Source organism: Hordeum vulgare, chromosome 7H (genome assembly GCF_904849725.1).
Source record: "Hordeum vulgare subsp. vulgare chromosome 7H, MorexV3_pseudomolecules_assembly, whole genome shotgun sequence".
NCBI classification, from domain to species: Eukaryota; Viridiplantae; Streptophyta; class Magnoliopsida; order Poales; family Poaceae; genus Hordeum; species Hordeum vulgare.
The window spans coordinates 612090546-612104446 of record NC_058524.1 but is presented as its reverse complement, the minus strand read 5'-3'; the positions used below and the strand labels follow the sequence as shown (position 1 = coordinate 612104446).

Here is a 13901-nt window from a genome sequence, read left to right as displayed (position 1 = left end):
ACTACAACACCAGTTGCAGGTACAGGTAAAGGTTACGTGACGCGAGCGCGTTGATTGTTCATTTGGAGTTGCTTCTTCTTCTTCTTCTTCATCGATCTAGGAGGGGTTCCAGGCCGGCAGCCTGGGATAGCAAGGATGGACGTCGTTCTTCTTTTGTCGTTTGTTTTCGTCCGTAGACGGACCCTGCTCTTACTCTTGATGATTACGTAATGTACTGATGTGACTCTGATGTAGCTTGTGGCGAATGTAAGCCAACTCTTTATATATCTCTTCTTTTCAGTACATGTACTTGTAACGATATCCCTTCTTGCGACACGACGAGATGCACTTCTATCCCTGACGAGGCCCTCGTGCCAAATTGAGGATAGGGTCGCATCTTGGGCGTGACAACTGGACAACTGGAAATAAATGCGGCAAATGACCGGATGCGGCAACCTACGACCAAGATGGGACAATGCTGTTGGTTTGGTGAAATCCTACTCTAAATGTGCAAATCAAGGGTGGACAAATAAAGGTATTAGAGACATTGGTTTTCTCGTCTTCATCGATATAAACAAATCAAGAACAAGTAACAACTATTCGGGGAGGCATCAAGAACATGGCAGTGATGAACTTCGAAAAAGAATAGGGATCTGCTCTTGAGTAAACGGAGACCTAACCTGGTGGGTTAGGCCCGAGATGCTGGACGGCGACGAAGGCTTCTGGAGGGGCGCGGAAACGCCGGACGGGCGCGGAAACCTCGGGCGGCGTCGAAGTATTCGGCGGCGACGAAGTGTTCGGCGACGACGGGGTGTTCAACGACGACGAGACGGACGGTGATGGCGAACTGTTCGGCTGCGGCGAAGTACTTGACGGCGACAAGGTCCTTGGGCGGCACCAAAGCTTTCGGGTGACGGTAGGAACTACGGTTGGTGGCAGAGCTCGCGGAAGACAATGAGGGTTTTCTTCGCTCCAGCAATGGGGAGAAAAGGCGATAAGACTGGTGGGTGGAATGCGCCCAGTCTTGTCCCCCCACCTATTTAACAGGGCAGGCGCTGGAATCGAGGCGCCACGAGCGGGAACCGCCAAAGGATAAAGATTCGCCATGATGGCGCTCCGAAAATCTTGGGATAACGATACCAAGGGATCCGTTGGGATTACGTCATTATCTTTTCCGGAATTCAAGGGATAAGAAGATACCAACGAGAAATGGTTTGGCGATTTAAGTTTTTCCACAACAGATGGCGGGTCAAGTTCATGGCGTATGGAGGAGGATGAAAAATGAATCGCCCTTAACTGAGCAAAAATATTGCGTGAAGAGAATTCAAGTCAATCTGGGGCCTAATGTTGGGGATATTACCTATTGATAACCCGCCCTGGTTGGGCCAGGTCACCAAATCAGGCGATTCATATAAGCGTGGTTCGGGCCTTGGCCTGGCAAGACCATAGGTTGTATGGCGGTTTACAACTTCCGGAAGGTTTCCAAGCTTTGGAAGATGGCGACTTAGAGATCGTAAGGGTCACGGTTTGTAGAAAGGAAAGTACCCTTGTGAACCCTAGGGACTCGACCTGTATATAAAGGCGAGTCCCAAAGAAGAAGAGGGCAGGTTAGAAATCATCGATTGCTAGGTCTGGCGAGTTACACCGGCCCTCCTTGTAATCGAAACTCCATCAATACAACTCAAAGCAGGACGTAGGCCTTTACCTCCTCACGAGGGACCGAACCTGGGTAAATCGCCGTCTCTCTCCCGTTCAACCCCTTTGAGTCGCCACCAAAGTGCGATGGCTCCAGTACTAAGTCCGTTCACGAGGACATCTCCCGTGAGAAAACCACGACACAGGGGATCCAGGGTTCGAATCCCTCCCCTTTCCTTTTTATTTTTGTTGCAATTCAGATCTGTTTGCTATGTTTGGCTTGCAAAGTTGCTGCACATGCTTAGTCTCTTGTGGGTATTTTTATTCACTCACTTCAGCCTGTGTAGCCTAGTATATTTGGGTGATGGTCATATATGTAGTGTGTGTGTGGTGCTTCCCTTGTAGAGAAGTATGTGTAGGTGGCTTGATATATACTTGCTTATGAGGCTAGATGTATGGCAGATTGTGTGTGTGTGTGTGGCACACCATGTGGTGGTGCTAGTGTATGTATGAATATGTGTGTAAGTGTCATTTGCATGTGTTAGCATTCTTTTGTGTTCCTAGCATGTGTAGGTGGTGTGGTTTCTACTAGATGACATGCATATGAGTACATGTGAGTGTGTGGCAAACAGCCCTATTTGCAACTTGTGCACCTCCTCATGTTTAATATGAGAGAGGGCATGATGTTTGTGTGCGTGGGTGACATAGTGAGAGAAGTATTTGTGTTGATGTTGTGCTTGACACCAACATGGGGTCCAAACCCTCATGTCCATATTGTCTTTGTGCACATGAGCATAGATATGTGATATTTGGACTAGTGGGAGTTGCATGAAATGTTGCACTATTCACTATGTATGATTCTTGTAGTTTCTTCCTTCCTAGTTTGTGGTCACTTGCTCCAAGAAAATGCATATGTTATATTTATATTTTTGGGGTAGAAAGATCCCAGGAATCCATTGGTGAAATCATTTTTACCATTGGAAAATTTTCTGGAAAAGTCATATTTGCATTTTCTTCTAAGTATAGAGCTTGGTTCCATGAATTGTGATGTGCTCTTGTATTTGTTTCTTGGTAGTGGTAGTAGAGGGTGACCCCCTCTACCACATGTTTGTTTCAACTCATGATTTGGAATCCATGTGAGCAACTACTGGTCACACCATTCCGATAAAGAGGCGACTTGGGAACGCGAGGATCACCTCCGTTCCGAATTTCCCGATTTCTTTCAGTCTTAGATCTCGAGGGCGAGATCTTCTTTGTAGTGTGGGAGAGTTTGTAGTGCCCCAAGTTTAAACCTTCCCTATTTGGAACCTATTGCAAGTGGGTCCACCTTGTCAGGGATATGATGATACCATTTGTGCCATGACTTCATGTGATATCCCTTATTACTTCCTTCCCTTGCATGCATGCATAACATATTATTTCATGCCCATGTCTTGTGTTGTTGCAATTTGGTGATAGCATTTCATGTGGTGGTTGTGATCTTGTGGATTATGTACCTTGTGATTTCATGTGATCTTTTGTGGTGATGTGAGATATGATCTTGTGTGAAGTATGCCTTGTGCTAGTAGGAGCAACCTTGGGATGGCATAGGTTTTAAAACCTTTCCTTTCTCTTTTATTCATAGCTCCAGAAAACTCTTCTTCCTTTTCTGTTTTAAAAGTGCCTATGTATTAGGTTGATTTGAGTTGGGTGTGGTGAAGTGAAGTCTTTGTTTTAACTTAGCTTTGACAGGTGCAAGATAATTACAAAACAGCCCACTTATTGCTGTTTTGTAAAATATTCAATTGCCCTAATATTCATTCTTACATTTTATTCAAATAGGTTAGATTTTTCCAAGCTCTGGGTCATTTTTGTTCTATTTTTCTCCCCAGTAGATTTTCCTGAGCATTTATTTCTTCCAAGTATTTATTCTGTAAATAGAGAGTCCGTGGAGTGTTTTGTTTTCCCTTTTGAATGGCGCCACCTATGGGCTCACTCCCACATGTCGGCCCATCTCCACTCCCTCTCGTGAGTGCAGGAGCCCACGCGCGGCACCTTTCTTCTTCTTCTAACACCGTTTCCTCCCCGTTCGTGCCGACCGTCAGGAAGCAGAGATAGTGCGCATTGCCGCTGTGAGGGCACCTACGTCGAGGCCCCCCCCCCTTATAACCTGGGCGTCCGTACCTCCCCTCGCCTAGGGTTCCTCTTCCCCTCAGCCGCCTCCGCCACCTCTCCACATCCCCATCTCCATCTCTTCTTTTCTTCCCTGGTAAGATCTGTAGGCTAGCAGCAGAGAGAGAGAGGGAGGAGCTCGCCGCGTCTACCCCGCCTACTTCACCGTCCGCCGAGTCCGCCATGTCCGGGAGCTCGGGGTGGTTTCCCGCGATCCATTCCCGGTGCTAGGAGCCCCGGGGATCGACCACACCGACGGCCCCGAGCTCGTCAAGGGTGCGCCCGCGGTGTTCCTGCTCCTTCCCCTGCTTCGGTTCTGTAGACCCCTCGTCGTCGTTCTTCTTCCATTCTGGCGCTTCTTCCTCCATAGACTGGCCTCCTACTTCCTTCTCTAGGTGAGGACGTTGTCCCCCTTCCTTCTTCCTCCCTGGTTCGCCCTAGATCCGAGGTAGAGTCATCGTGTTCCACTCGGGTGCTGTTCGTCAGAGCCCAGCAAGTTTGTGTGCGTGCATCTTGCCAGTCAGGGTGGTATGTAGTGATGTAGCAGTAGCAGGGGAGCTCTCCCCTTCGTGTTGCAACGTCGTAGTGCAGGGGCTCTCCTCCGGTAGTGCAGCGCATCAACAACCCCGGCGAAACACCCCAGCGATCTCCCTGTCGCTGGTGTTTCTTCGTAGGCAGAGAGGGTTTCCTGCTAGCTTCCCTGTTTCAGTCCCCTAATCTATCAATTATCATATCGTAGCGCAGTGGTACAGCAGGTGTTTGTCTTTGAGAGGGTGTGGGTTCGAATCCCAGCTTGCCCCTTTTTTTAATTCCTATTTCTCGGTATAGTAGCATGCAATAGCTGCACTTGCTTTATAACCTCTTCTTTTCCCTTGTTGCTGTCGACCAAGAGGCTGCAGTAGAGTGGTGATGCTATTGGGTGTGATTGCAGGGGATCCAGGGTTCGAATCCCTCCATTGTCCTTTTTATTTTTGTTGCAATTCAGATGTGTTTGCTATGTTCGGCTTGCAAAGTTGTTGCACATGCTTGGTCTCTTGTGGGTATTTTTATTCACTCACTTCAGCTTGTATAGCATAGTATATTTTGGTGATGATCATATATGTAGTGTGTGTGTGGTGCTTCCCTTGTAGAGAAGTATGTGTAGGTGGCTCGATATATACTTGCTTATGAGGCTAGATGTATGGCAGATTGTGTGTGTGTGTGTGTGTGTGTGTTGCACACCATGTGGTGGTGCTAGTGTATGTATGCATGTGTGTGTAAGTGTCATTTGCATGTGTTAGCATTCTTTTGTGTTGCTAGCATGTGTAGGTGGTGTGGTTTCTACTAGATGACATGCATATGAGTAGATGTGAGTGTGTGGGAAACAGCCCCATTTGCAACTTGTGCACCTCCTCATGTTTAATATGAGAGAGGGCATGATGTTTGTGTGCGTGGGTGACATAGTGAGACAAGTATTTGTGTTGATGATGTGCTTGACACCAACATGGGGTCCAAACCCTCATGTCCATATTGTCTTTGTGCACATGAGCATAGATATGTGATATTTGGACTAGTGGGAGTTGCATGAAATGTTGCACTATTCACTATGTATGATTTCTTGTAGTTTCTTCCTTCCTAGTTTGTGGTCACTTGCTCCAAGCAAATGCATATGTTTTTTATATGTTTTTTGGGTAGAAAGATCCTAGGAATCCATTGGTGAAATCATTTTTGCCATTGGAACATTTTCTGGAAAAGTCATATTTGGATTTTCTTCTAAGTTTAGAGCTTGGTTCCATGAATTGTGATGTGCTCTTGTATTTGTTTCTTGGTAATGGTAGTAGAGGGTGACCCCCTCTACCACATGTTGGTTTCAATTCATGATTTGGAATCCATGTATGCAAGTTGTGCCCATCCATAGTTGGCTAGTGGCTGAAATTCCAGATTAGTAAAAATCTGAGATTTTCACTAAGTCTGAGAATCTGGTTATATTTTCTTCTCCCATAGATGAGGTTGTGCTGGTCATTGTGTTGTGATCTAGCCCTAGCTTTCAACTAGAAAGTTACACCTGATATGTTTGTATAGCTCCCTATAAAATTTCATGTCATTTGGAGCCCTATAGGTATTGTTTTGGCTGCTGTCAAAAAGCTTCAGAGCAATGACAGAAAGTTAGGTGCAGGAATTTTCACTAAGTCCCTGTGATCTGTTGGTTTTGGGAAAGTTTGCAGCCTTGTATCTTCTTGTGTTTAATTCCTTTTTGTGTGATTCTTGCTTGTTCTGGTAGTATTCTTGGCTAGCTACAGCCACATATATTATGTGTCATAGTTGGGTGGCTGTAGGTGCTTTGCATGTAGCTCACAAAGTGCTATGATGCAGTTTATGGCAGATTATGTAGTTTTGTCATTTTTGAAGTTTGTGAGTGCTTAGTTGATGTTGTGGTGTTCTTCTTTGCTCCACCCCATACATGATGGGTTATTTTATGTCTTGGAAACCTGGGAATACCATATTTGTGCCATTTGAGGGTGTGGTGATGATTTTGACACGTAGGGCTTCATATCTTGTTTCGTTGATTCCCGTTGATCTGTAGCTCCGATTGTAATGTTCTTTATATGGTTTTGCATCGTTTTCACGAGACGCATCTGATCATATCATTCTCATGCATGTAAAAATAGGTTAGCATGTAGTACTGTCCAGGAACTTGTTTTAGCTCCTTAAGCTTGTGTTAGTGATAGAAATAGTGATGCATGCTCATTCTTCATCTCATGCATCATGTGCTTGTTGCATCTTGAGGTGCTGTTGTTCATTGGATGTTATTCTTATGTCGGGTAGCACCGGGATCATAGAACGAGTACGTGGATTCGGGAGAGTACGTGCAGGACGATCAAGAACCATTCCAAGCTGAGGATATTACAGGCAAGATGAAATGACCTTGATTCCATCTCTAGACTTGTTATGCTAGCTTGCGTTTCCATGTCATATTGCTCGCTACCTACCATTGAATTAAATTGCCTCCTGACATGCCATGAAACCAAACACCATCCCTACCTAGCAAAACTTGAATGGCTAAGTAGGCTTTGCTCAGCTACTAATATTAGCGTTGCTAGATGCGGGTGCTTTGTCTCATGTGACAACATGAGCTTGATATCATTATCTAAATTCTGTTATTTAATTAATCCACCTATATACATGGTAAATAACGGAAGGCCTAGCCTTTGGCCGGGTGCTTTGTTCCGTTATTGCCGCCATAGTTACCGGCTACCGGTGTTTGATTCCATAATGATCGCTCCTAACACGTTCGGGGTTGTTACGGGGACCCCCTTGATAAATCGCGTAGTGCTAAGGCTTGTCCGGCAGGACCCCACATTGGTGTTAATTTTCTAATCACTTAATAATAATCTACATAGGGAATAGCTACCCCAAGGAATTTAATCAACAACCCGGGCCAGTGCTCCTCATGAGTGTTGGCCCCACCTGAGCGATGCCCGGGGCCCCACTGGTCACCCAGAGGTTTAGCCATCCCGACGTCTAGCTCATCCGTCGTGTCCTGAGACTCAGATACACGGCTCTTATTAGGGTCGTTGACACGACGGGGGGTCCTGCTAGCCTTGCCTTACCTTAGCGATATATCTTGTGTATAGGAATCCCAGTGAAGCTTTGGTTTCCCCAGAGTTGAGGTTTTCCTCTAAGGAATCCGACGAGATCACGAGATTCGTGATAGAGGATTAATTTGCGGCCTGTGTACGTTTGTGATGGACTAGTTGGAGCACCCCTGCAGGGTTTAATCTTTCGGAAAGCCGTGCCCGCGGTTATGTGGCAACTTGGAATATTTTGTTAACATCCGGTATTAGATAACTTCAACAAAAGCTAATAAAATTTCCAACTGTGTGCGTAACCGTGACTGTCCCCTCAAAGATCTCTCTTCGATCGGGAACACGGTGGGGTTATGAATGACGTAGGTAGGTGTTCAGGATCACTTAGTGATCAAGTATTCACGACCGCTAGTATAGACCACCTTCCTAAATGTTTTACGTAAGTTAGCCACCAAATCAAGCTTAGGATGCTGCAACATTAACCACTTTACCTTATCCTACCTAATAACTTGACTAGTTCTGGCACCAAGGTCTTAGATTGCTGAGTCCACGTGGCTCACGGATTCCTCCACAATGCCAACAGGTTCAGGTACCCCAGAGACAGGTGATCCCGACGGCATGCAGCTGGCGTGGGAGTATGATGAGGAGACAGACCACCTGTACGTGAACTATCCAGAAGATTGAGGCGTGGTTGTGATCGTGGGCCTGCAGGCAGGGTAGCATAGCCTTTCTATGTTTTGTAGTCCGTAGCGGAACTACTTTGGTTGTATGTGTGGTGTACTCTGATATATTTATGAGAAGGCAATTGAACCCCAGATTGTCTATCTTTATTATTATGTATGTGTTGTGTTACCTGTTTGCGAGACGCTTAGATGCGCTCCTTTCCAATTCGGGGCCTCTATCCCCAGATCGGAAAGGACCGCATCTTGGTCGTTACACATTGATATTAGTTTACCGTAAGACCTTTGTGTCACTTGCTTATGTGGTTAACTTGTGTTCTTTGCTGAAATTCTGGTTATAAGTTAGGCATAGTTGCAACAACAAGATCAAACAGAGTTTGTCAAAGTTTTTCTTTCTCTCTCAGTTTGTCAACTGAGTTGCTTGAGGACAAGCAAGGTTTTAAGCTTGGGAGTTGATAAGTCACTACTAGGAAAAGGGATATAGATGATATAGATACTAATGGCGCACCAGACAAGTAGTGCGCCACTACTATATAGCAGTGGCGCACCATGTGTAGGTGTGCCATTAGTGTGATGGACACTAATGGCGCACCACACACTCGGTGCGCCACTACTATATTATTTTTTTGCAAAAGTACTAATGGCGCACCGGAGCAGAGTGCGCCATTACTAGTTTAACTAGTAATGTCGCACCACTCACCCAGTGCGCCACTACTATATATTTGTTTTTTGCAAAACTACTAATGGCGCACCACCAGCTGATGCGCCATTAGTAACCAGGGTTACTAATGGCGCACCCCCTGGGGATGCGCCATTGCTATCAACCCCGCTAAAATCACATGCCAGTCCCCGCGCTCTGTGGAGAGGACCTGGCCACCACTCTCCTCTTCCTGCAACCTCGTCTCCCTCCAAACCCTAGCCTTGCACGCCGCCGGCCGCGCTGCTCCGCCTCCTCCTGTCCTCCACTTCTCTCCTCCCTTCCTCCCACGATCTGTTTCCTCTCCTTGCCCGCGCCGCCTCCTCCCGCACGGATAAGACCCATCTGTCCCCCCCCATCCCACCCCGCCCGCTGCCGTCCGGTCCGTCATTAGATTTTCGTTGGCCAGCCAGCCATAGCGATCCTCGGGGAGCTCGGGACGGAGATCCTCATCCCTGTCTGCGGGGTCATCGGCATCGTCTTCGCCGTCGCGCAGTGGTTCATCGTCTCCAAGGTCAAGGTCACCCCCAGCACCGCCTCCGCCGCCGCTGGCACCAAGAACGGCTACGGCGACTACCTCATCGAGGAGGAGGAGGGCCTCAATGACCACAACGTCGTCATCAAGTGCGCCGAGATCCAGACCGCCATCTGTGAAGGTGAGCTCACCCGTCCCCTTCGCCGACAACGGTGGTGGTCCCCCCCTCTCCCTCTCACCCGCTCCCTCCCCCAAATCTGGTTCTCAGCCTCTCAGGCTCGGAAGCTTTGGTCCCCATGATAGCGGGCATCGTTTGGCTTGTGTGGAGAACCAGAGTTCTCTGGTCTTTCTTGCAGAGACCCTTCGCCCGGTTGTCACTGTCGGCATTCTGCTCAATGCAAAACAGATTCCTTGTAATATAATTTCGTCTCGTTTTGATAGAACTTCCAGAAAAACTACTACATTTTTGTATGTCTGGTTTACTGCTAATATAGGGCCTAGCTAGCTAGGGGAAAAATGATGTCACAAACCAGGCACTGAATACTTTTTTATTGAACATGCCTAAAGTGGACACGAATTCTATTTGAAAGCTAACGATCTTTTGCTATTTTTTGGACAAAACACACTGAATTATTTTACATTTTGTTGTATCCACCAGGGAATCGAGAATACATGCGATGGATCATTTGATCAGACTATATAATGAGTGGGAAATGCAGCTACTCGTGCTCCTAGCTTCACACTGCAGTTGTTCCTCTTCTTTGCTTGCAGGCTCCGGCGGTGTAGCGGCAACAGGCTCCTACGGCTCTCCCTTTGGGATGCTTACTTGGGGGCAGGCCTGGCAGCAGTTTATGCACTCGGCTACCTGTCACGGCATCGGGATAACAACATTGAAAGGCTAAGAAGAACCGAACAGCCGACTTTCTTCTGGGCAGCATTTCTCCTCATCCATCTTGGTGGGCAGGACACCATTACTGCTTTCGCCATGGAGGATAACGACTTGTGGTTGAGGCATCTCTTGAATCTATTGACCCAAATTGCACTAGCTTTATATGTATTCCGGAAGTCCATTGGAAGACACAGCCCTCAAATCTGCTTCGACGATGACATCTCTGTCGTGCCCTGCTACTGCTGCAGGAAGAGGTCAAGCTGTTGGGGACGTGGCTGCAGGGCGACCGTGCCCTCACCTTCTGCCACCTCCTCGCCCGCAACACCGTCAGGGCCAAGCCAGCCCAACTCGCCTTCGGTACACCGTCAGGGCCAAGTCAGCCCAACTCGCCTTCAGGTTATGGTCTTGGTGGGTCTTCCATGGCTCTATTCGGAAGAGTTGGTGGAGGTATCTACACTAAGGCTGCTGACGTGGGTGCTGACCTTGTTGGCAAAGTTGAGAGGAACATTCCTGAAGATGACCCAAGGAACCCAGCTGTAAGTTCTCTTCTCACTTCTCAGCTTTTGGCTAATAGTTTTAGGCAAATTAGCAGACATTGCTTACAATTTATATTGTGACTATTTTGCTTCATGACATATCCTTTGCTGAACTTGGAACTCTTGTTTGCAGGTGATTGCTGATAACGTCGGTGACAATGTTGGTGATATTGCTGGAATGGGATCAGATCTCTTTGGTTCATATGCAAAGTCTTCCTGCGCTGCTCTTGTTGTTGCTTCCATCTCATCTTTTGGAATCAACCATGATTTCACTGCGATGTGCTACCCACTGCTCGTGAGCTCTGCAGGCATCATTGTTTGCTTGCTCACCACACTCTTTGCAACTGATTTCTTTGAGATTAAGGCTGCAAACGAAATTGAGCCTGCTCTGAAGAAGCAGCTCATCATCTCCACTGCTCTAATGACTGTTGGTGTTGCGGTCATCAGCTGGTTGGCTCTTCCAGCTATGTTCACCATCTTCAACTTCAGTGCTCAGAAGGAAGTGTCCAATTGGTAATTTTGTGGGTCAATATTTGTTCAATTCTGCAATGTTGTACTTCCTTCTGATTATGCTTTCTTGATTTTTCACAGGGGCCTTTTCTTCTGCGTGGCACTTGGTCTATGGGATGGTCTGATTATTGGATTTGTGACTGAATACTACACTAGCAACGCCTACAGCTAACTAAAACATTAGTTTCTAGTTATATTATTGTTCATATTTTATGTTATTGTGCCTTATCCCCCAGCTGTTTCCTTGTGGCAGCCCTATGCAAGATGTTGCCGATTCCTGCAGAACTGGTGCTGCCACCAACGTCATCTTCGGTCTTGCTCTGGGGTACAAGTGTGTTATCATCCCAATTTTCGCTATTGCTGTCAGCATCTACGTCAGCTTCTCCATTGCTGCAATGTACGACATTGCAATGGCTTCTCTTGGCATGCTAAGCACAATGGCAACTGGTCTTGCCATTGATGCTTATGGTCCCATTAGTGACAATGCTGGTGGAATTGCTGAGATGGCTGGCATGAGCCACAGAATCCATGAGAGGACTGATGCTCTTGATGCTGCTGGCGCCACATCTGCCCAGTGGATGGCTGTGGAAAGAAATTCTTCACGCACAAGCATCTGCTGCAGCACTGCGAGGTTCACACCTAAACGATGAAGCAGTTGAAGAAGGCTACAGGAGAGGAGAGGACTCCAAGAGATCATCCGATGCGCGTCGAAGGGTACACTTGTGGCATCGAGGGCTGCTGGATGAGCTTCGACACGAAAAGGGAACTGTCCCTGCATGAGCGTGACTTGTGTGTGTAAGTGCATCTAGTGCCCCTTAGTGATTTTGGTGGTTTGAAGACTTATAGGTTAAGTATCTAATGTGTTTATAAGTGTACACAGGATCTATAAGTCATTGAGGAGTTTGCGATATTTGAAGAATATCGACCCCTAAAAATATATGTCTTCAGTTGAAGAAATTGGTTTGAAGCTGAAGAAATGAATCACGAGGAATCTGCGATGAAATTGATATTCCTCATGAAGATATTGATATTGAGAAGATCGGTGGTTCCTGAAGAAAATCATTTTGAAGAAATTGAAGCGTGAAGATTTACGTTTTCTATTTTACTTTCTTCGCAGTTGATGAATAGGAACACCGTACTGTTAAAGGGGGTCAAAGTAACACTATGGAATGGATTTCCTCATGATGCTCAACCCAAGCCAAATCCTACCAAAAGCCTCAAGTGAGGAATATGAGTGACATGAGGACTCTCACAGTTGAGGGTCCCGACAGTTTCGATAGCCACGCCAAGTCACTGGTCTTATCCACTCCAACGGTCATATTATTTAAAGGCATTAATGTCAAATCATGTCGGGATGCTCCCAGGCTATAAATAGCCTCCCCCCACAACCACTAGCTAGTTGGCTGCTCCGTTAAAAACTGACACTTGTCATAAGAGCAACCCAAATTCCTCAGAGCCTACGAGAGTAAATCATCAGTGAGGAAATACACCACCCACCGAAACCACAAACCAAACCTAGTGATTGAGCATCACTGAAGAAGTTGTTCCTGTGTGGGACTGAAGCCTTTTACCTTTGAGGACTGTGCATCCTCCAGACGGTTAGGTGTCATGGTCTAGAGCACTCCAGCAGTCAATTGTGGATCGCCGGGTGACCGAGTTTGTGAGGGTTTGGAAGTCTGGCCTGAAGACTTACCACGAGTGTTGGGCGAGGACTGTGTGTCCTTAGCTCAAGGAGAATACGGTAGGGACTGTGTGTCCCGGGACTGGGTGTCCTTTGGTTTCAATACCAAGCCGCTCCAAACCAGATGTACAACTGTCAGAGCAGTTGGAACTGGGTCATCAACAACAGTCTTCACCAAGAATCGGGTTCTAATTCCTCAACTCTTTACTTTCTCTGTATTATGTGTTGATGACTTTCACTGTGACTGTTTGAAGAATTTGCTGAAGACTTTCTCTGAATTTCCTCAACCCCAAATTCTTCACAATAGTTAATCATCATCTGTATTCTGCATGCCTTCTTACTGTGCAATCTGTTTTCATAATCTTCACTCGGTAATACTGCTGTTGTGAACGATTGCACGACTGATCCTTAACTGTTTCCGCTGTAAGTTAGTCATCAGTGAGGAATTTCCTCAAAAGGAATTTCCTCAGTGATGAAATTCTAAAAATCTCCTATTCAACCCCCCTCTAGTCGATATAACGCACTTTCAATTGGTATCAGAGCAAGGTACTCCCTTGTTCTGTGTGATTTTGGTTTAACCACCTAGAGTTTTAGTTATGTCGACTGCAGGCATGTTTAAGGTGACTGCAGCATGTCCTACCTACGAGGGAAAGAATTTTCCCTTCTGGAAGAACAAAATGCAAATGCATCTACAAGCTATAGACAATGATCTCTGGTATATTGTGGAAAATGGTGTCCCCATCATTTCTGCTAGTGTCACTGCAGCTGATGTGAAGAAATTCAAGCAACTCGATTCTCAAGCGAAGAACATCATCTGTGGTCATCTGAGCCCTTGCCAGTTTGGAAGAGTAAGTGCCTGAGGCTCTGCAACACTGATCTGGGAGAGACTGTGCAAGGTAAGTGAAGGAGTATCAACCCAACGCGACTCTCGTGTTGATATTCTTCGCAATCTCTTCAATCGCTTCAGGAGACATGACAATGAAAGCTGCCAAGACACCTTTGATCGCCTCACTGACATATCAAATGAACTGCAAGCACTGGGAGCTCGAGATATCACTGATCACGAAGTTGTGAAGAAACTGCTGAGATCTTTGGATTCTTC

General features: G+C 46.5%; 1 pseudogene; it reads left to right on the top strand.

Annotated features, from left to right (window-relative positions):
• Positions 1–417: 417 nt before the first annotated feature.
• LOC123409508 lies at positions 418–11768 on the top strand (annotated as a pseudogene).
• Positions 11769–13901: the final 2133 nt, after the last annotated feature.